Below are 21998 nucleotides of genomic sequence, written 5' to 3'. Positions count from 1 at the left end.
CAGCATCAAAGTCTAACTGATAATAATAACCTCATCTTCAATATTACCATCTTTACCAATGATGTAAACATACCAATATATTTAGTATTTTAGCATATTAAGTAGTGATGTGTCCTCCCGTGTCGAGGCTTCGAAGCGTGTGTCGAGTAATGGTGGATGATTTTTGTGAAGCGCGTATCAAGGCTTGTGTTGATGACGTATGTGATGACGTTCGAAGCCTCGCGAGCCGGCCGACCACGTCACTGATTCAGGAAATGGTTCGCGGGTTTGGTGTGCGATTCAAGATATAAGGGGCCGCGAAACCAATGTTTCACATGTACTTGTATAATTTATTTCTTAACTTGTACAAACTTGCGGTATCTTTTCTTTGTACCAGCTTCATCTGTGTCCTGTGAAATGATAGTTTTTAAAGCAGGCGAGATTATTTAAAAAAAAGGAAACCGCCTGAAACCCAGCACTGTTGAGAACTGTTGTTTTTTAATAAAAATAAATAAACTATTATCCCTATTGTACGTGTTACGTGTGTTGGCATTACAAACATCCTTAAATCATTTATTCAATTCAAAGCTTCACACACCAGAGCTGTGGTTTCATTATAATTACATTTACATTTAATGTCCACTTGATAGCGCAGTACAGCAAATGAAGCATCATGAAGCTTCGGCCCATGAGCGAACCAATTGGATGGAAAGCTTCAAAGCTTCATGAAGCTTCATCTCGCCATCACTAATATTAAGCTTATAAGACAGAACACAGAAACCTACATGCAGGCTTTTGTCACCCGTGTGGGTTTACCAATGGTGTAAAGAGCATTTAACAACAGACCCTTTTCACAGCAGCCATTTTAACATGTCATTGCAGGGCTAATACATATGTACTTAATGACATTAATTATTGCCCTGTTCAATTTAGGTTAGCCTGGGAAACACTCTTAATTTACCTTTAACCTAAAAGAGGGAAGTTTAACATACATGAATGATGTAGACTTACTTTTGTAAGTCTACCTCATTCATTAACACAGTACCACATCATGCACAAAGACGACATTTAAACTCAAATACTAGTGAAGAGCTTACCATCTTCTGCAAAGGTGCCAAAAACTCAATGTTGCTGCCACAGGAGCCACAAAAACGGCCACTACGTCCATGAAATTGGTTTCCACAATATGGACAATACAATACCTGGAGAAAAGGAAGAATGTCAATGCTAAGTGCTGTACATTACTCAGAAACAGGGGCTTGCTTTTTAGCGCTGTTTCTTCAGTTTAACAGGAAAAAACGGCATGTCTCTAGCTCAAACATTTGAGGAGGCGTTCCTCCGAAAGACATGCCACTTGAGATCGTATACGTGTCGGGGGTTAAAAGTATACACTAATAAAGTTGATTAAAATGTTAAAGCAAGCTAGCATTTTTCACAATTAATTGTGTATTTCGTATTTTTGAATTGCCAGTCTAATAATAAGCAAGACGTCAACGCTCGGTTAACAGTATACATCTGCAGTAATAAAGTGATTATTTATGAAAATAAACCAAAGAAACTTACGGTTTAGTTAACTTTCACGTATTGAACGGACATTGGCTCCTCAACTTGCAGCGCGTTTATCTATTTGCATCGCGTTCCGGTATTTGCATCGCGTTCCGGTATTTGCATCGCGTTCCAGTATTTGCAGCACGTTCCGGTATTTGCAACGCGTTTGTCTATTTGCAGCGCGTTTCTGTAATGTGTTGTGTTGTGTTGTGAAATTGATCTAGATGTTTTCTTAATTTGCTTGTGTTTTGTCAACTTGCATGTGTTTTCTTAACTTGCATGTGTTTTCTTAAGTTGCTGTTCGTTGAGCTCTCAGGGCCACCGTACTAAACACACCTAATAAGATACATTTTTTAACTATGCATGACATCATTGAATGACTTCTTTGTGATATCACTTACTCTATAATATCATATGACGGGGAATCAATGTGTTGTATCAATCAACGAGCTGTGGTCATCGTTAGTGGAGCTGAAGTCTGAAGCTCTCAGGTAAACAAACCAGCTGAGCTCAGTGGAAAGTCTCCAGCTTCAGAGCAGCAGCATCCGCCCATGGTCAACCACCGGAGAGAGGACACGGGGGCGAGAACCGAAGCGGCAGCGAGTCACCCACAGAGACTCCGCAGATTCTGATGCCGGATAGCGTCTGTCCTAGCGGGGCCACGGAGGTCGTGGGCCTTAGGAATCGGCTGGCCGGAGGGGATTCTTATCGCTGCGGTTCCACTGGGGAGGCATGGATGGGTGGACGAGCTAGTCCACTTATCGCGCTGGGAGAGCCTGTCGGGCTAGTGCGGCGGTTACAGCCATACCCTTCGGGCTCGGATGGAAGCGCGGAGTTGTATAATCCCGCACTTTTTGCTGCTTCATCAGCGGCAATGGTACTTGGCCAGCCCGGGACCACCAGCGGCACTAACATTCGGGTGAGTTCGGCGCCTGGTGTTGATTCGTGTGGTGCTCCAGCAATAGACTGTCATTCTCTCGGTGAACTGTTTGTGACAGCTGATGAATGTCAACAAAGACGGACGCCCGAAAGGGCCATAAAACACTTCACTAATCGCGCAGTCCAGAAACAACGGCAGTTAAGACTTTTTCAAACTGTGAATCATGCCAAAATCATCTGGAATTCTGATGTAAACCTAAAGGTATATTGGGAGGACATATCAATATCAGAAGCATACTGCCTAAAATAGACCAGATCCGGAATGTACTTAATGACTCTAATTTGGACTTTTTGTGCCTTTCTGAGAGCTGGTTAAATCCTAATGTTCCTACTGACCTAATTGACATATCAGGATACACATGCCATAGGAGAGATAGGGCCAAGGGAAGGGGAGGGGGTGTTTTAATTTATATTAGGGAACATTTTAAATGTGTAGAGCTTAAACTGGACCTGAATTTAGAGTGCCTGGGATTGAATGTAATGCTATCCCCTAAAATGAAATTTAATATCGTTGTACTTTATAATCCGCCATCACATGATGCAAATGTCTACAATGAACTGAAGAATCTTCTCTCTGTTGTCGATAACTGTCATGAATGTATGTTGTTTGGGGATTTTAACATCAACTGGCTGGATAAAAGTGGTAAATCAAAACTAAAATCAACAATGGAGAAATTTAAATACAAACAGCTGATCAGTAGAGCTACACGAATCACTAGGAAAAGTGAAACCCTTATTGATATGATTTTTACAAACAGGCCAGAGAGGGTTACAAAAACATATAATCTAATAACTGGCCTTTCAGATCATAATATGACACTGATGGTACGAAAGCTAACAAAAAAACGCCTAGTAAACCACAACAAAACAGAAAATCTAATTCTAACAACTGCAATTCCCAAGTCAAAAGTTGGTGACTTTGAACATGACTTGAGTGAAATTAATTGGGAAAAGGTAATTAAAGAGCAAGATCTAAACCACAGTGCCAACAACTTTGTCTCAACCCTTTGTGATCTAATTGATAAATACACACAAACCTGGAAAAGCAGACCCAAGAAATTATCTCTTCCATGGGTCAACAGTGATATCCTTCAGATCATTAAAAAGCGAGATCTTGCTCTTAAAAGGTCTTTAATAACAAAACACAACACTGACCACCTTGTCTTTACAGGCCTGAGGAACAAAGTAGTGTCTGAATTACGAAAGGCCAAGACCAATTACTTCTCCAAACTCATTGAAGAGGCCAATGGTAATAGTTCAAAACTGTGGCAACATATAAACAAACTAACCAACTCCAGCAAGCATAAACACCCCAAAATAACCAGTCTGAAAGTAGGTGATACTCTTATCCATAGTAATGAGTCCATTGCAAATGTTTTTAATAGCTTTTTTATTGAGTCTGTACAAGAGCTGGCGAGTAATTTTAAAGCTACGGAATCATCTACCAAAGAATTTGACAATGCTCATTCTGACTCCTTTTATATTAAATTGGTATCTCATGATAAAGTTGAAAAGGTGATCACAAACATGAGTAACTCCAAGTCAAAAGATATTCATAATCTTCATGCTGCATTAATCAAGAAACATCAGAGCTACTTGTTAGAGCCAATCACTTACTTAGTTAACCTGTCTATACAAACCAAAATATTCCCAGAAAGCTGGAAAACTGCAATAATTACCCCTGTTTATAAATCAGGAGACAAGGACATAGCGAGTAATTATAGGCCTATTGCTATCCTCCCTGTTGTCTCAAAGGTTCTGGAGAAAATTATAGCTGAGCAACTAATGGAACATCTAGAGTCTAACCAGCTGCTTCATCCACAGCAGTTTGGGTTTAGACAGAAATACTCAACTGAAACAGCTAATTGTTATTTGCTTGAAAACATAAAAGCTTCAATGGATAAAGGAAATGTTGTTGGGGCAGTGTTCCTAGACCTAAAAAAGGCCTTTGACACGGTAAACCACAGTACTCTAATGAACAAGTTAAAATCGTTCAAAATGTCATCAGAAGCTCTGCAGTGGTTTGCATCTTACCTGGAGGGGAGAGAGCAATGTGTCAGGGTCAATGGGGTCAGGTCCCATCTGCGTGCCAACAGCATGGGTGTACCGCAAGGGTCTGTACTTGGTCCACTGTTGTTTTCTATGTATATCAATGACCTACCAAACTGCTGTCCGGGGTCCAACTGTCAAATGTATGCTGATGACACTGTTATCCATGTGTCCAGTAAAACACCCAGCTTAGCAGGTGAGCACCTGACACAAGCATTACTCAGCATTTCAAAATGGCTTGAGCTGTCTCAGTTGACCATTAATGTGAAGAAAACCGTCTCTATGTGCTTCTCCATCCGTAATAGGCCTATCACCGATGTTTTCGAGGTACGGATCAAAAATGAATTAATTGAATCAGTAAATGAAGTAAAATATCTGGGCATCATCCTGGATCAGAATTTAAAATTTGTTACGCAAATTAAGTATGTTGCAAAAAAGGCAAAACTAAATCTAAACTGTTTCCGTTTCATAAGAAGGGACTTGTCATGTCAAACGGCCAAATTATTTATGCACGCAATGATATTTTCTCATTTGTCATACTGTATCACATCATGGTCACAAGCTTCTTCTACTGCATTAAAACCTATCTTCTCAATATACAAACAGACAATAAAAGTCATGGACCGGAAACCCATGAGATGGCATCACTGCGGCATTCTAAAAAAACACAACCTTTTCACCTTTGATAACTTTATTAATTTTAGTCATCTTCAATTGTTTTTCAAGTGTGTAAATAACCATGTGTCACCACTGTTGTCTGAATTGGCCATCAGACGTCAGAGCTCTCGTCGGGCAAATACACGAGCCTCCATCAATGGTGATTGTCTTGTTCCCATGCACAGGACATCTTTCGGTCAGTCTGTCTTCTCTGCAAAGGGGGCAAAACTATGGAACCTCTTGCCCACTAGTCTAAAACTAGAGACTAACAGCAACACTTTTAACAGAGAACTAAAACAACGGCTCAAATCAAATCAACAGTGCTCACACAAATAATTTACAACTGGTTATTGTTTGATCATGCTGCCTTTGTTCTCTACGTAGCCTATATATATATATTCAACTCATTATATTGCTGCTCTGTACTCTACTGTATACTGCATTTTTACTCTTTTTAATTATCACTATCAGTTTTTTATCAGTATTTGATCTTGTTTCTGTCTTGTTCAGTTTCTTTTGTTGTTTTCAAAAAGCCTCCTGTGGACAGGTGTTGTAAACTAGCATTTATGCTAATACACTGTAAATAATGCATCTGGTTCGTCCAATGACATTGTCATGTCCATGTCCAAATAAAATCTACTATACTAATGAATTGTTGAGCTAATTTATAAACAGACCCAATTTTTTCTTGAGGATTTATCTATTTCATAAGCACCAACATCTAGCTATAGCTGATTACTGACTCCTTTTAAACAGTCCATGTATTTGCAAACTTTACCACTTGTGCAGAATGGATGCAAGTACATTGAGTCTCTAGTTAAATGTAGCTCCTTCAATCAGACAGAGCCCCCTGCTGTGAAAATGAAAGAGAAATTCTATGAAGAAGGCCGCATGTTCCAGTTCATGTGCATCCCTATTGGTGTGTGCTATACGGTAATTTGACTGTATTTTCTGTTGTAAGACAGCAGAGTTATTAGACCGGCTATAAATTGAGCACTTATGTTGGCTACAATTATTCATAAGCTACTTCTTGAGAACCTTTTCTCTCCATGTAACAGATGGGTTGGGTCTGCTAATCTTGCTAGCATTTCATTTGGGTTCAGCGCAGAATGCTTCTACGTAATTTCATGTGGGAAATAGGTGTAATTTGTTTTCATATGAATGTTAAATGCAAACAAATTGAGACTAAATAACCGCTTTATTAACTTTTCTGGAGATTGTTTGAATTGGCATCTACTCTTGTATCTTCACCCCTTTAAAATCTGATGTCAATTACTCTGGATTTTAAAAATACAGTAATCTGCTGAAAATATTCTCATCTATAATGATTTCGTATACACATTAACTGCCTTCTGCTCATCAGTGCACAACAAAGTGGCCACACAATTGCCTACTGTGTGTGGCCCCAAGCAATTATAAATGCAATTGCAATGGAGTAATAAATTGTATGACGTGTGTCCCCCCCTGCAGAATAATGTGTATTGAGGACATATGTGCAGTTCATAAATCAGTCTTGAATGCACATTTTGCCACAAAGCAGTCACACACACACTCACACGAATTGTTCAATAAGAGAATGCCCAATTATTGTCATTGGACAAATAATGTCTTTCCAGTTCAGCTACTAAATAACCAATATAGAATGGTTTAGGATTAGGCTACATGGATGCAATTCAAATTAATTGTATCTAACATATTTAAGTTGTTTCTCATGTGAGCTTTTTTGTTATGTTTTTTTTTTTGATAAATTAAATTTAGGAGCGTGACCCTCTCAAGCATCCTGATTAAAAAAAAATAATTAGATAATTAATTGAGCATTTAATAGAAATTGTTTTCTTATTGTATTTGGTTAATTTCAGTAAAAATAATTACTGGTGCGGGGTGCCGGACAAACAATAGTTTACTTTCACGTTGTTTTTGTTGAGTCTGGAGTGGAAAGGGGGCAATGCAGACGTGAGGTTGTGAACTGAAGCCAGACTATTGATCAACTTCATCATTTACATTAAAATCAACAGCTTTAGTTGTGTTCACGCGACATTATAATGATATCTCAGCGACTTATTTACAGGTTTTCCCTCTGTCCCCTTATAGCCAAAAAATATAAATTAACACTAATGTAATTGAAATAAATCATTGTTCATGTTTTATGTTTGCTCTGATAAAGCTCTTTGGGCAAGTTGTACTGTCCAAAGCTAGTTGCCTGTCTTGAGTATATGGAATAGCTTTATAGAGTGACGTCCTGGGACCTCTCTGCTTAGCTGGACTGTATAGGGAAAAAATGTCATACTCACAAACACAGATTGCACTAAAGCACACTGGATAACGTACAATTGTCGACAAGAACAGAACACTAATTTTTTTCTTTTCTTTCCCTTCTGTTCTAGAAGAGCTTAGCTTGAATGCTGATTAGTAAAGCTTGCGGTACGTTCTTTCCGCTCATACGAAATCCGCTTTAGGATAATTTCTTATTTTCTACATCAAGGTCTTATTCTCTGGTGCTGAAATAAAACAGGCTCAAAGAAACTTAAATTGCAAACAGGCAAGGTGCTTGTTTTTCCAAAATGCTACACCCCTTTAGTCATGTCATTTCATATGCTTTCACTTAGGTAGGTGACAATATCACAATTGTGGCAGTGACATAAAGGCACCATCTACAGGCACGCATATACATACACAAATAAACCCGCACTGTCTCTCACATAAAACCGTGTTGGTAGGTTGGCCTTTATGGCTATAAAGATATTGGTTTTTACATCCAGAGCCAATTGAGGCAAAGAAAACGTTGAATTAAGGATTTGATGAGATAAATTGTGACATGCTAGCATTTAGCAAGACTATCAACAGTTCTTGTGTCAGCCATGGCTGGCTCTGCCACTGGGAAAGGTCAGTGCTAATGCTGGCTGGTTAGTTATTATGCCTCACTCTAAGGTAAGGTCCCAGTTGCTAATTTCCTAAGTAATCTCTTATTTACACTTACACCACACAGAATGGTTCCACAAATAATTTCTCATTTTCCCCTATGTCCCACTACAGGGAAATCGGAGTGCAGAAAAGCCCCATTGGAGAATATTTTTGACTCCATACTTTGCTCAAGGGCACTTCAGAAGAGCAAGTCTTGCTGACACCGAGATTTAAACACTGCACAGCAATTTGAAGAGTCTCTAAACCGCTGCACTCCAGGGTGATCAGGGAGATTTATTATTTATTTTTGCAGATTTTCTGTTTTTCTCTCTTACTAAGGTTAATATGGGTGATTAGGCTTTAGCGCTGCATTGCTGACTACTCATTGCAGCCTAGCCACCTTGTTAGTGCATCCAGAAAGGTCATAACTAAGACACTGAAGTTAGCTCACAGATTTCAGGCTGCATTTTGCAAAATTGGAAGGTCTCCCCTTCTGTTAGCAAACATCTCTCGTTCCAGCTATAGCCAACACAGATTGACTAATTTTATTGCAAATTAATTAGAGCTGTGAAAAATAACGCGTTATGATTAAATTACAGGATTAATTCGTTTTTTTTTTTTTAACACATTTAACGCATGCGCAGAAGGACCTTCCAATTCCGCCGCCTCTGCACTAGTTGCCGCTCTAACGCCGGGTTCACACCGGACACGGAAGCGACGCCGAAGCGTGGCGTAAGCGCAGCGCCAATCCTCTGGCTCCCATCCACTCCCATGTTAAACCGCAGCGCTGAACACACCGGAGGCTGAAGCGTAGCGTTGTGCCGCGGCTGCCTAGCGCCGTGAAGCGATCGTTTCGGCGTCGAGTCTATTTTTTCCGCTTGACGCGAGCGTATAGCGACAGGAAACACACTGAAAAATGATTTTAAACGATATAGATGACATATTTTATATGATATAAATGACCAAATATGCATCCCATACTTTGTATTCACCTTCTGTTGTCTTAGAGTTTTAATTTTACCACTTTTACCAACCACATTATTAAATGTCCCCCTCTGCCAATCCACTACAGCCACACAAGCAGTCATAAAGATAAAAAAGAGAGGGGGGGGGGGGGGGGCTACGTATTCTCCACATAGGCTTGAGTGGAGAATACGAAATTTACCCTCGACACCCGACATTTACCGGAGCTAACAGCGGAGAAGTTCTTCAACATGGATGACATTAAATTAATCATTGAAGTGGAGGAGTAACTTGAGTTGTTGATTCTCAGCATATGTTGTATAAAGACAACACCAAAAAAGACACATGTTGGGACGCTGTTGCAGTTAATGTTGGAGCAACAAGTAAGTATATGCTTGAAAAAAATGATTAAATGCCGATTAAATTTTACTACAGGCTGATAACAGCAGAAGTATGTGATATTATTAGTAATGCGCGCCAGGGATTAGCGCTTACGCCATGCTTCGGCGTCGCTTACGCGTCCGGTGTGAACCCGGCGTAATGCAGTCAGACGGCAGCTGCCATTCAAACAAACAAACAACATGGATAATTCTGATGAACCTGAGGACCTTCTGGACGGGAAGATCGTGTTCCAAAAAAACAAAGATCGAACATTCAGTAAAACCAAGGTGATATGCACACTCTGCGAGAAGTTATCGTTTCGACGTAGCAATACCCGCCTAACCACCGCAACGCGAAGCATGTGTTGGTCGGCGAGGGGCGTTCAAGTGGAATGCGCCAAACCAGACTCACTCGCAGGACACATTGTGCAAAAGAAGCGGTCAGCTTTACTGTCAGAGAATTTGAACAAGTTAGTTTGCCTCACCAACTGGCTAAAGAACGAGTAGCTAAGAGGGCCTTTAGAGGCATTAGATTGTATCATGGTGTGGTTAATGGTTGTGTGACAAAAAATATAAAAAATGTCAACCATCCTATGGCTAAGAAGCTCAAATAATTTCTGTTTGATTTTTTAAAAAAAAGTTTTATTCAACCACACAATGGCTAAGGAGCCCGAATATTGTTTAGGATGAAGATTATATTAATGTTCCATATGGAAAAGCAATGATAACTGCTGAAGAACTGCTGAGTTGCAGCACAAAAGAAAAGTTAAATGTCATAAATCTTGTTTTCACAAAAATATTCCGAGAAAATCTGTAATGTGATTAATCATGATTAATCCATAGAAACCTGTGATTAATTTGATTAAAAATTGTAATCATTTCACAGCCCTAAAATTAATCTACAGAATTTGTAAGAAAATGTGTTGTTCTTAAAGGTCAAGGTCGACTTCTAAACTAGAGTTTACATAAGTTAATGATTGTCATTCACGAGTAGCTACTTAAATATGATCGAGAATTTTCCACTTAGAGCTATCAAAGTATTTCTAGGGTGCTTATTCTGGGCTGTGGGGCGATGGAATTATTGATTTTAAAGGGACTCACCAAATAATGATGTAGTTATGTCAGCCACTGAAGACTGGATGGAGGCTGTTGAGTGGCCATAAGCAATTGTGAGGATTTCAGTCTTGTAAACCATGTATATTGAGAGAAAAGATTCGATTTAACAAACCATGGGGGATCAGTGGTTGATCGTTTGCTAGACACATTGACAGCTCCGTCATATTCCCTACTGGTGGATTATTGGTCGAATGACCTTGTTACTGCCTTCCTGCACTCGCCAAACATGGTCAGTCACATGAGAGCACATTCACTGTCAAATGTTCAACTCTCATAGCAAGAGTGGAGTGTCTTTTTCCAAGACTTCATGGCTTGGAGAATACACCTATCATTACTGTTTGGTGTATTTTTAACAGTGTGACCCCATCCTTCGTTGTCAAGTGACGATGCCTTCATTGGTTTCCAGAAAAATAATCCTTGTAAAAACCTATTAACTCATCATAAACAGGATGTGTCAGGACATATTACAACTGGCTTTACTTGATTACACAACATACTAGCTTTTCTATTTTTAATAAAATAAAATTGTGTGAGCAGATATCTGAAAGCTCTGGCAAGAGACAGTAGTCTCATAATGTACTTTGGTTTGACTAAATGTTTTTGTACTGTTCATTTATTCTACTTTGTGTATTTATTACAAAACACGACAGTTCCCTGGCAGTAAGAATTATCATTCCACAGCGGTAAATACTGTAACCAGGTTGTGTAACCAGTGCAGGTTATGCAGGGTCATAGTTTCAGGGGGGTTATATCCCAGTTGCTAAATCTGCTTCCAGCATCAAATAAACAACATGTTAAGAAGCTAATGCCTTTTGTGCAAAGAATAATTTATAATTGGCATAAGGTTTGTAACATGTTTAAACCATTTACATTTGAATTTTATATAATATGCAAATTGTATGAGATTTCAGTATGTATAAACAGTATTTTGAATACAATAATTATTTTTAGCCTTGTGTATGGATGGTTGCCGGTAGATTAGGGATGGTTAGTCTCAGAAAGATTTTACAAGCATGATGAGAGTCTGCAGGCACTGTAGCAGCTCTTCAATGTTGTATTGGCCACAGTCTTTGAGACAATTGTTAATGTCAGCAGGCTAACAACAGGTTCACATTGACAAGGCTAACATGCTGAGTTTTAGCAGATAAGAACTGTTAGACTCAACAACTTAGTTCCGGGTGTTAGAATGTGAGCCTTTGCTATGTGACACTAAACATAAAATACAGGTGAAAGGACTCAGTCGTTTTACTAATATTTGGTCACCAAGAAAAAGTATTAAAAACAAACTTAAATAAATCCTATATCGGTATGACATGGTATCTGTGGTACCTGTATCTTTTCCATATATCATTAAAATCCATCCAGCGATTTTTGAGAGTCTGGAAAAAGTGCTAGATAATGTGTCAATATTAGTCATGTTACTAGTGACTAAAAATACGTAAAAAAAGTACTTGAAAAAATTGGGGACATCTTATTTGCTTTAGCATTCTAGAGTTACAGTTTTAATTGTATGTTATGATGCACACATTGCATAAAGAGTATGTTGATTTCTTAAATACTCTCTCCAAATAGAGTAAACTATTTACCCTGGTTTATAGCTTTTGTTAATATTTACTAATATAATACTCACTGGGACTGTTTAGGGTAAGGTATATAAATTGTAAAAGTCAACAGACTTAATAAGTAAGATGTCAAAGATTTTCATTTACTTTAACAAGTGACATTTTAGAGATGTTCAGCTTTAGACGTTTAAATTAGGTAAGCTCAGCAAACTGAATCAGTCCTGGAAAATAAGCATATGTCATCCCAGTCCAACATCAGGGTGAACCTTTCTCAATTCTCAAATCAAAACAAATAAAAATGTACCAATTTAGCAGATTGGCACAAGACCGACCAAATAACACTGTTGAGCATATTTGCACAGTGCCCAGTAGAAGATAATGTAGAAGAATGTGGCATCCGTTTGACTGATGGATTGTTGGAAGGTGATCAGCAGCCTTTTCCAGGGGGAGCTGTGGTTTCTGATCAGTCGCTGTGCCAACCTGCACCCAGAGCAAATGTCTGTGCTGGGCCTCTGCCAGCTGTGGTTTTGATAATATTCTGGCAAAGCTTCTGTAGACAGCAGCAGCTTTGCTACATGCATACAGGACAATGCATTATGTGGTTAGGAAATCCTGCACTTGTGTTTAACGTGATTTATTACTGTGCTGTGACAATTGACAAAGGAGTAGCCTAACTTTTAAGTAAACATTATCTTCATTTTCAGTGTTTTAAAATACAGTTTCACAGTTATATCTTAAGACCCTGTCTTGATGATAGCCCCTATTTTTGGTGGTTGTATTCAGTTATCTTCAATAGAAATGGCTTCTATGTACAACTCAGTGTATCAGAGTATCAGACTAAACATATCTTTCAATATGGTTCACATATATACATTCACTGAGCACTTTGAGGCTGCAGTGTAACAAATTAAGTCATTCAGATTCAGATCAGGAGCTGATGTTCACATTAAACATCAGATGGGGGGGAAATGTGATTTCAGTAACTCTGTGGCAGAGTTAGCAGGTGAGCTTGTCTGAGAATTTCTGAAACTGCTGAGCTCCTGTGATTTTCAAACAAAACTGTCTCGAGAGTTCTTGGTCAGAATGGAGCCAAAAAATATTGAGCAGCAGTTCTGCTAAAATATCTTGTTGGTCAGCATTAATCCACGGACCCAACCTGTTTCCCTTAATACCGACCACAGGTGGTTTGAATGTCAGTCTCTCCGAGCCTTGTTACTGACCATGTTCATCTCTTCATGGCCTCAGTTTACCATTTTGAAATGGCTACTTTCCTTGTGATGATCCTCCTTGTGACAGAGAAAAATTCTTAAACTGCTGTCACGAACATGTTGATGAGTTCAATAAATTTCGGTGAACTTAACGTCACCACATGGGACTCCAGTAGAACACATTTGGGATGTGGTAGAACAGGTGAAATGCAGCATGAATTTGCAGTACATGGAGCAGAATCTTTAGGAAATGTTCCATTTATGGAATAATTCATCTCTCTAAACAGATTTTGTCTGAATATGCAGAATATCTAGGCGAGGAACAGGATTTTGGGACTGGAATCCATCTGGTTTCTGTAGTTTGATCACATTTGAGCCAGTCCATTTTGAGCGCAAAAGAGGAGGAACACGTTGACTGAAAAACATTGTTTATTGGCTTTTTAATTATTCTGCATTCATATGTAGACCTTGATCAGCCAAAATGTTGTGTGAAAAAATATAAAAACACTTTGTGTTTTGTGTGGAGAAATGTTTCACACGTGTTGATAAAATAAACTAATCTGACTGTAAACAGTTAATGCCGAAAACATATGTCACTCTCAGCCCAGGAATCTGTTGTCTCTAGACACTAGAAGACCCAAAACATTGGCTGTTGCCACTAAAGGCAAAGTCTTAGTCAGACGGTAATCGATGGGCTCAGAGATTGTGGATTCTTTGACAAGGAGAACTAAGGCTGTTTTGAGAGCAAAGGGAACTTCCCAGAGTGTTGATCCTTAGTGATTGTGTAGGTGAGGTGGTTGGGAGAGCACCCTCACCTGCACCACAGAGGATCCATCAGTGCAGGTGAGAGCTGTTAGCTGATTGGTCCTCTTGCTTAAAAGGCAGCGTCTGCGCTGCCTCCCGGACACTCTCTGACAGACAGACACTGAGCTGGAAAGCTCAGGGAGATCTAGTTTGTAGTTTGAATTTATGTTTGTTTGTTAATAAAGATGCTTAAAAGCAACAAATATGTCTCAGGCTGTGTGTGGGAGAGCCCCGCGGCAAGGCCTAATGCCACAGTGATTAATGATTGTATACTTTCAGTTTCAAAAGTCTCAATATCAGCATTCCTGGCAGCAGTACAGTGTTTGTAGAACTAATTCAAAAGAAATTCTACGTTCATGGTACTTGGGATGGAATTTGAAGACAAAGATTATGTTAGTTTACATAGAGACAAGGAAATGGTCTACACAAACTTAGACTGGCAAAGTCTGTGGATTGAGTTTCTCAGCAGCCAAAGTAGAGAGAGGCATGCAGTTTCAGTGTCTACAAACCTTTATGACAATGTTTTATAACAATTAAAAATACCTTGTTTTGAGAGAAATGTGTCGGGGCCACTTGGCTCTGAAAACATGGATTTGTTGTGCAAGGGCTTTGAGGCCCAGTCAAGCTGGTAGTAGAGCAGAAAAATGAGGCACAGGAGAAACATGTGTATGAAAGAGGGTTTCCTAGGGCAGTTGGCAGGTCCATAAGCCAGTTTCTGTTGTCATCTCCTTCCACCTCCGGTCTGTTCCTACAAGCATCCAGTTAATTAGCAAACCAATAACCATAGCGCGGATCAAAGTACAGTGACCGTCCAAAAGAACCATCAAATTTGCCTCAAGACACAATCTTAAAAACAAACCTGGGTCAATGTTCCACCAGCAAGCCCTTGACTGTACATCTCTGGTGCCCCAAGCTTGCCAAACATCTTTTGCATCCAGCTTTCTTTCTAATGACTGTGAGCTGGCTGGAGTTAAACCGACAATCCACAGCTGTTTCCCCCAGACCTGCCAGATCAGGGGAGGGGCATTAACACTTCTACAGTCTTCTCATCCTAACTTAATGGGGCTTTGAAATTTAAATGTGTCAAAATGTCATTGGATTCGAACAGCCATATATTCTTAAAATGATAAATTCACATTCTACTAAATAGTTATGCCAGTTATGTAATTTCTGCAGAGATTATATTAACTTGCAATGTTTTGTTTTGACTTGCAGGCATTCTCTATTCATATGTAACTATTGAGTAAAGTGGACTGGCTGGTTGGTGGTTGAGGCCATACAACAACCAATTTAGGTTAAGGTGGTTAGTATGCATTTTTATATAATTTAATGATACATAACCTGCATAGATTTATCAACAAATTCAACTCTGTTGGATTAATGTAGAACAATTTCCTGACAGTTTTTCTCAAGACACTTTACATTGTAGGGTCAGGACCTAACAATATTATAGAGAAACAAAACATTACCTATAATCAGCAGACACATGGCGACAATGGAGAGAAAAAAACAAAACTCCATTTTATTCAAGGTGGGCTGCCATCAACTGGTTGGAGAATAAAAATACTAAATATAAAAGGTTTTTAGACCCCAAATTGAAAATCATCAAATATGGGGCGACTGCTAGCTCACCAGTTGGGAGAGGCTTAGAACCTCTTGCAGCGGCAGGCTCATTGTGTAAGTTCTGTGTTACACTGAGTACAAATACAAATTCTCCCTCCAATGGTAAATGTTGACTCATTTTAAAGCCAAACTTTGTATTTCAAACAGGAGGCTTGAGATTCCAACACTTGTCCTGTTATTGCACTGATGCACCAACATGCCACCTAGGTTACAAGACAGCGCAATTTCCAGCGACCTGGTTTCTCATTTTCTACTATTTGCTCCTCATGTAAGGTAAGCTTGCAGTGTGCTGGGAGCCTATGGAGCAGAGGAGATGATTTGTTGTCAACATTCTGGTTTATTACCACCAGGCCAAGTTGGAGGAGGGAATGCAGGGAGTGTGAGAGATGGAGCACAAGGGTAATATAAGGAGTGAATGAAATTGGACTCAAAGCTTTACAAGTCCCCCTGAGAGAGAACGGGGAAGAAACAGAGAGAAACCGGTTTTATAGAGTCAGATTAGGTAGACTGAAAGAAACCCTTGTTAAAGAAGAATACAAGCCATGGCCTTTGTGGGTTACACATCTTCCCAATTTATGTAACAAGGGAGGATAATGGGTTTTGTGCAGCACAAGATCCTCACAGGATAAAACCTTCACATCACTCCACATTAAAACAGATATTGTTGTAGTCCTGCATATCGCTATTTCCATGAGGAATGAGAACTTAACGTTACTTTTAACATGGAAAGATTTTTATCTCCGACTTAACTTGGCAATCAGGAGCTGTAGAAAGCCGAAAACCCAGTAACATGTTTTTAATGGTAAAATTTGTGACACCAGGGATTTATAAGTGGTTTCCTTCCATGAATTTACCAACATTGTGGTTTTCAACATGGTTGAATTTTTCAGATGTGTTTTCATTTTTGGAGGCCTGACTGAAAACAATGATGTAAATGGAGTTTTAGCCCTGGGTAAAGCACCTAAATACTGTGCTGCTCTTTTTCGGATCCAAGCAAAGTGTCATGGTTACACTCACACACACCATTTCCTGTTGCATGTTCTGTGTCACTTCCTGTTTTATCTTGATACTCACGCTTGTCTGTTTCCTCTAGGTAGCTTCACTCCTACCCCTGTGTGTGTCACAGATTGGCTTCCCCTCCCTAATGTGTTTCACCTGTGTGTAGTTTAGCCGATGTCTGTCTGTATATAAGGTGTGTGTCTTTGAACTGTTCGTCTCGTATTACACGCAGCGATGCAGCGATCTCACCAAGTCTCGTCTCATGTTTTTTCGACCACGTTTGCCTGGATTGTTTGACCTCGTTTTGCCTCACGTTACGAGTACATTTGCCTGATGATTTTGACTTCCATCCAACATGTATAGATGTTGATGTAAATTTCATGTCTTCTGAATAAATTACATCTATCAAACCAAATATGTGACTTAAACTATGAAACTCGGTCAGATTTTCATGTAATTCATCAGTCACTTATAAATCCAGATGTCATGACCATAATGTTGCTCCTGGTGATGTCACTAATAGATGATTAAAGTCATATTTTATGGGGCGTGTATTCAAACAGCTTTATAAACTGTTGACAACTGAGCCCAAAAACCACACATATTGTCACTGATCTACATTTTTACCGTTGCTCAAAGTTAGAGCTTTAGGACCCAAACAATTTTTTTTTACGAAGTGTTGCCTAAAACGCTCCAGCGAGAAAAGATGCAATGAAACAAATTCACCTCCATTTCAAACATTCATTATATTACCAGCCCACATAAAACAACAGGATTCTGCCTGCATAAGACTTCCTAAATTATGCATGGCCTCTTGAGGAAAATGCATTTAAATATTTAACAGGAAATCAGCAAAAAGTGGAAGTTCACGTCTGTTGTATTGTCTTCTCAATATATTTGAATATAATCAACACAAGTGAAGAACTGTACTTCAGTAAGTGTTTTTTCAGTGTTTCTTTTAACCTTTTTGATTTAAAAAAAAGGGATGTCCCCATATCAATTCATATTGATAAACTTGAATTGTATCAGCAACAGTGGTTAAAGTGCTTTATTTGAGTTTCAATTAATATGAATTGATATGGGGACAGACATATATATATATATACACACACACACACACACACACAAAATCTGAACAAGGTCCGAGTTGGGTCATGGATCAGGTCTTATTGAAAGTGTGCCCGAGCTAGGGGATTTTGAAACCAATGAAATCTATAATTGATTTAAAAACAAGGACCCTAGTGTGCTGAGTGCTAATGTCCACTCATCAATGAGGGAACAACATTACTCTGCGTCTAAATCTATGTTAATGGGTCTTCTTGGGCACAGGGGTGCTTTCAGACAGTCAACTGTCTGCATTCTACAAGCTAACAATGATGCTTTCATACTGATATCAAGCAGTAGTAATATCACCTTGTTTTGGTTAAGAATGTTTGGAATGGAAAACTATTATGAAACTTGACTTGTGTATGAAGCTGAAGAAAGTTCAATGGATCACAACAACCTTAAGGACTGACCATCTCAAATCCATCAATCCATTCACTGATTCATTGTCAATACTGCTTATTCTTTGAGGGTCACAAGAGGCTGGACAGGTCACAAGTGTATCGCGAGCCAACATACAATTACATAACCATTCACAGTCCAATAAACCTAAGATGCATGAGTTTGGACTGTTAGTGGAAACTGATGTGCTAGCAGAAAATTCTACACAGACATGGGGTGAACATACAAACTCCACACAGAAAGACCCCAGAACATTATTGCAGTGCTGGGCCCTTGGATGTTTGTGCAAAATGCCATTGCAATTCATAATATAGTTGCAATATCTATTCAGTGCTGGAATATAAGGAACACAATAGTAAAATGTCACTCTGTGCTTTGTAAACTGAATGTGTTTCTATAAGTCAATGAAATAAAAGGACTAGTTCATTAATATTGGAAAGACTCAGTCTTTCGTGTCTGTCTTTTGCCTTATCCTAACATACAACTGTATAAAAATATGTAAAGAATATATTTATTGAGAATGTTCCTTCATTCTGTAGCAAAAGCTACTCTGGTGTGTATAATTAAGCATTTATGGATGTTCCATTAAGATGGGTTACCACCACCCTTTGGACTGGTGTAGTCTGTAATTGTGATCAGATTTGTAACCTGGCCAACAGGAGAGTTTGAGTCCCGACCTGAGACAGAAAAAGAGAGAGAAACCTTGATCAGTCTGATCTGAAATGCTTCACTTAGGTAGAATACCGTAGCTCATGTCCCAGGTCAGAAAGTTGCTAGAAAACCATCCAGCCTTTTTGATGTGGGAGATATGCATGATGCTGGTTTGTTTCTAATCACAATAATTATCATAACACACTGATTCAATTAAATTGCTCAGCTGATGATGAATAACTATTCAAAAATATGTAAATTGTTAATATTTCCATCCAAGATGGCAACTAAATGATCACCTTGGTATAATAAAACAATTGTTTGCCTGAGGTTAGTCATGATCATTGGGATGAACCATCTGCCACATAAACATCACTGTGGGTTAAATACATGGAGGCTATATTAGGAACATTATGGGGTATTCAACTGACCTTTTAAGTTAATTGGACTCTTAAACTTTAGTATTGCTACTAAATTAGCAGATTTATAAGAGCAAGATCACTAATCCATTCTTTAAATTTATGTATTTTAAACCTTATTAGAGTAATTCACATGTGACCCACATCAACGTGAAGACATGCAGGTTAATGAAGATCCTTTTTTTCATTAATATTTCATATTTGAAATGCAGCCAAAAGGAGGAGGAATTGTTATTCCACTTTGAATGAACGTGCTGATTTCGAAGGCATGCTACTGGGGCACAGCATGATACAGGTTGTTCATACCCACTTGTACAGCTATGAGGGCCACACGCCAAGAAGGGTAATGAAGATACGGCACCATCTGTCCTATATGTTGCTTGCCTGGAGCTTTACAGTACAGGAGCTGGCTCAGGGCCAAGCGTGGGAGAACACTGTTACACTCAAGCACAGCAACAGAGAGATAGATGCGTAATATGAAGCACGCAAGTCAAACACAGTAAGCACATTAGCTGCGCTTTTGAAAATTAGGAGGGGGATTATTGTTACTCATGGGATTATTCATGAAAATGCGCATTAACATTGAATGTCAATATGGACACAAAATATATTTCACATTACTTGACTTTATTTAATTCTGTCGAAAGGCTGCACACTCCATCTGCCCCCAGAAAAGATTCTCAAAAGGGAGATACTGGAGCACACTCACAGGAAAATGTGTGATGTGGAACGTCAGAGATTAATCCAATAATGGAAAATGAGAGTTAATCAAGACACTGTAACCCAGTTTCTCCATAGGGCCTAATTAGAGAAGTCTGCCGGGTGGCATCAGTCCAGATGAGTATTTCCTCAGGACGTGTCTTCTCTGTCATTAGACTTGACTCCTTAATCTATAGGGCCCATGCATACTCAAGAGTTCATGCATTTCTAAATCTAAAAGCGTGCACAGACTTCAGTCAGTTTCTATGCGACCCACGTTCATCTCTCTTTTGATTAGAGCAGCGTATGTGGACCTAGCTGGCAGGATGTTCTTTGTGGATGTGATGGGTGTAGCTGTTAGGATGATGGAATTAGTTTAGGCATTGATGTGTATGATTCATGGAAAGAAGATAGAAAGACAGATCAGTGGATGGATCATTTCTTCTTACATGCAGTGTAACACTGTCATGTTGGCCTATCAGGCCGCTTTGCAGTACAAAGATTGATAGATCCGTTCATAATAATGAGATACTGCATGTCATGATGTAATGCCTTGTCAAGATGCCCCCTCACCATGACAAGAAACGCAGGGCAATCTCACTGCGCACACACTCTGAGCTGAACGTTTTCTAAGAAGTATCTTTGATAATTGACAATTAACCAGGGTGGCTCCTGGCATAGGCGACATAGGCGGTTGCCTAGGGCGCAAAATGCAGAGAGGTCGGCTGATTTATCATGACGTGATACATGTAATGTTAACCAATGCAGTAACGTCACACCATCATCCTCTAACCCCGGGGACACACCGGAGGCAAACGCGCCACGAAAAGCTGTGCGCCTCCTTTCCGCGCCCATGTTAATCACTTGGGCTGTTCACACCGGGAAAGAAGCATGTGAAATAAATAATGTATCATATTTCCTCAGGTTTTACATATATCCATATGTCAAACCTTGTCTATATTGCATTAAAAGGCACACACCGAATGGATTCTGGAGTGAATTTTCTAGACATCCAGTATGTCATTTGTTAAATAATTTTTTTGTTGACTTGTTTAAGTAACTCCTGGAGTGAATGAAGGAATTTGTGTGTGGGGGGGGCACTTGCAGTTTTGCTTGTGTATGCTGGGGGGGGGGGAACCAATTACATGAATTAGACTAGACTAAGTAGCTAAAAACATTTCATTTCAATTAAAAGTAAATTAGTTGAATGAACATATTTAAATGGCGTTCCTTTGTTTGTTTAAAGGACTACAAAAAACAACTTCATCCATGGAAAGATGCAGTTTGTGGGTCATGAAAGAACATATAACATTTTGGTGTTGACCCGGAGCAGGGGGCACATCCAGGATTTGATTCCTTTCTTTTATATTGTGAAACAGCACATTTCAACATTTTCGTTGGTTTATCAGAGAATAATCTGTGGATCCTAAAGATTCACTGTGGTGAAGGTTTCATGTTACAGCTGAATCCCCCAAACCTCACCCTCCCCTTTCCAAACGTGAAAGAGAACCTGTGGTAGCCTCAAGTTGCAATACAAATTCAAAATCTGTTTAGTTTGGGCTAGTGTCAAAAACATGGTGGCCTTAGTAGAGCGCAGCCGCTCCCTGTTAATATTAAGTATTTAAATATATAGGGCACAATCTAGGGTAACAACAATTTCAATGAAACACTGGTGAAAACATGACTAGGCTTATTTATGTAACGGTTTGTCGTCCTAGTTTGTGTTTGTCAGCCTCTTAAGAGTGTTTTTGTTTGGTTATTGCCTCGTGTTTCTTGTGTTTCCTTGTGTTTTATGTTTGTCTGAGTTGTTTCGGTGTGGCATGTTTTCTGTTTCCGCTTTTATTTTGTAGGCCCTGCTCCTAGTGTGTGTTCTTCACTTCCTGTCTCTGTGATTGTCTGCACCATACCTCATGTGTTCCACCTGTGTTCAATTGCACCTGCCTTCCCTGTGTGTGTATATAAACCCCTCTGCTTCCCGTCGGATCATTTTCTAAA

This window comes from Pleuronectes platessa, chromosome 8 (assembly GCF_947347685.1).
Source record: "Pleuronectes platessa chromosome 8, fPlePla1.1, whole genome shotgun sequence".
NCBI classification, from domain to species: domain Eukaryota; kingdom Metazoa; phylum Chordata; class Actinopteri; order Pleuronectiformes; family Pleuronectidae; genus Pleuronectes; species Pleuronectes platessa.
The sequence above is the reverse complement of the archived record's forward strand: the minus strand, read 5'-3'. Positions refer to the sequence as shown.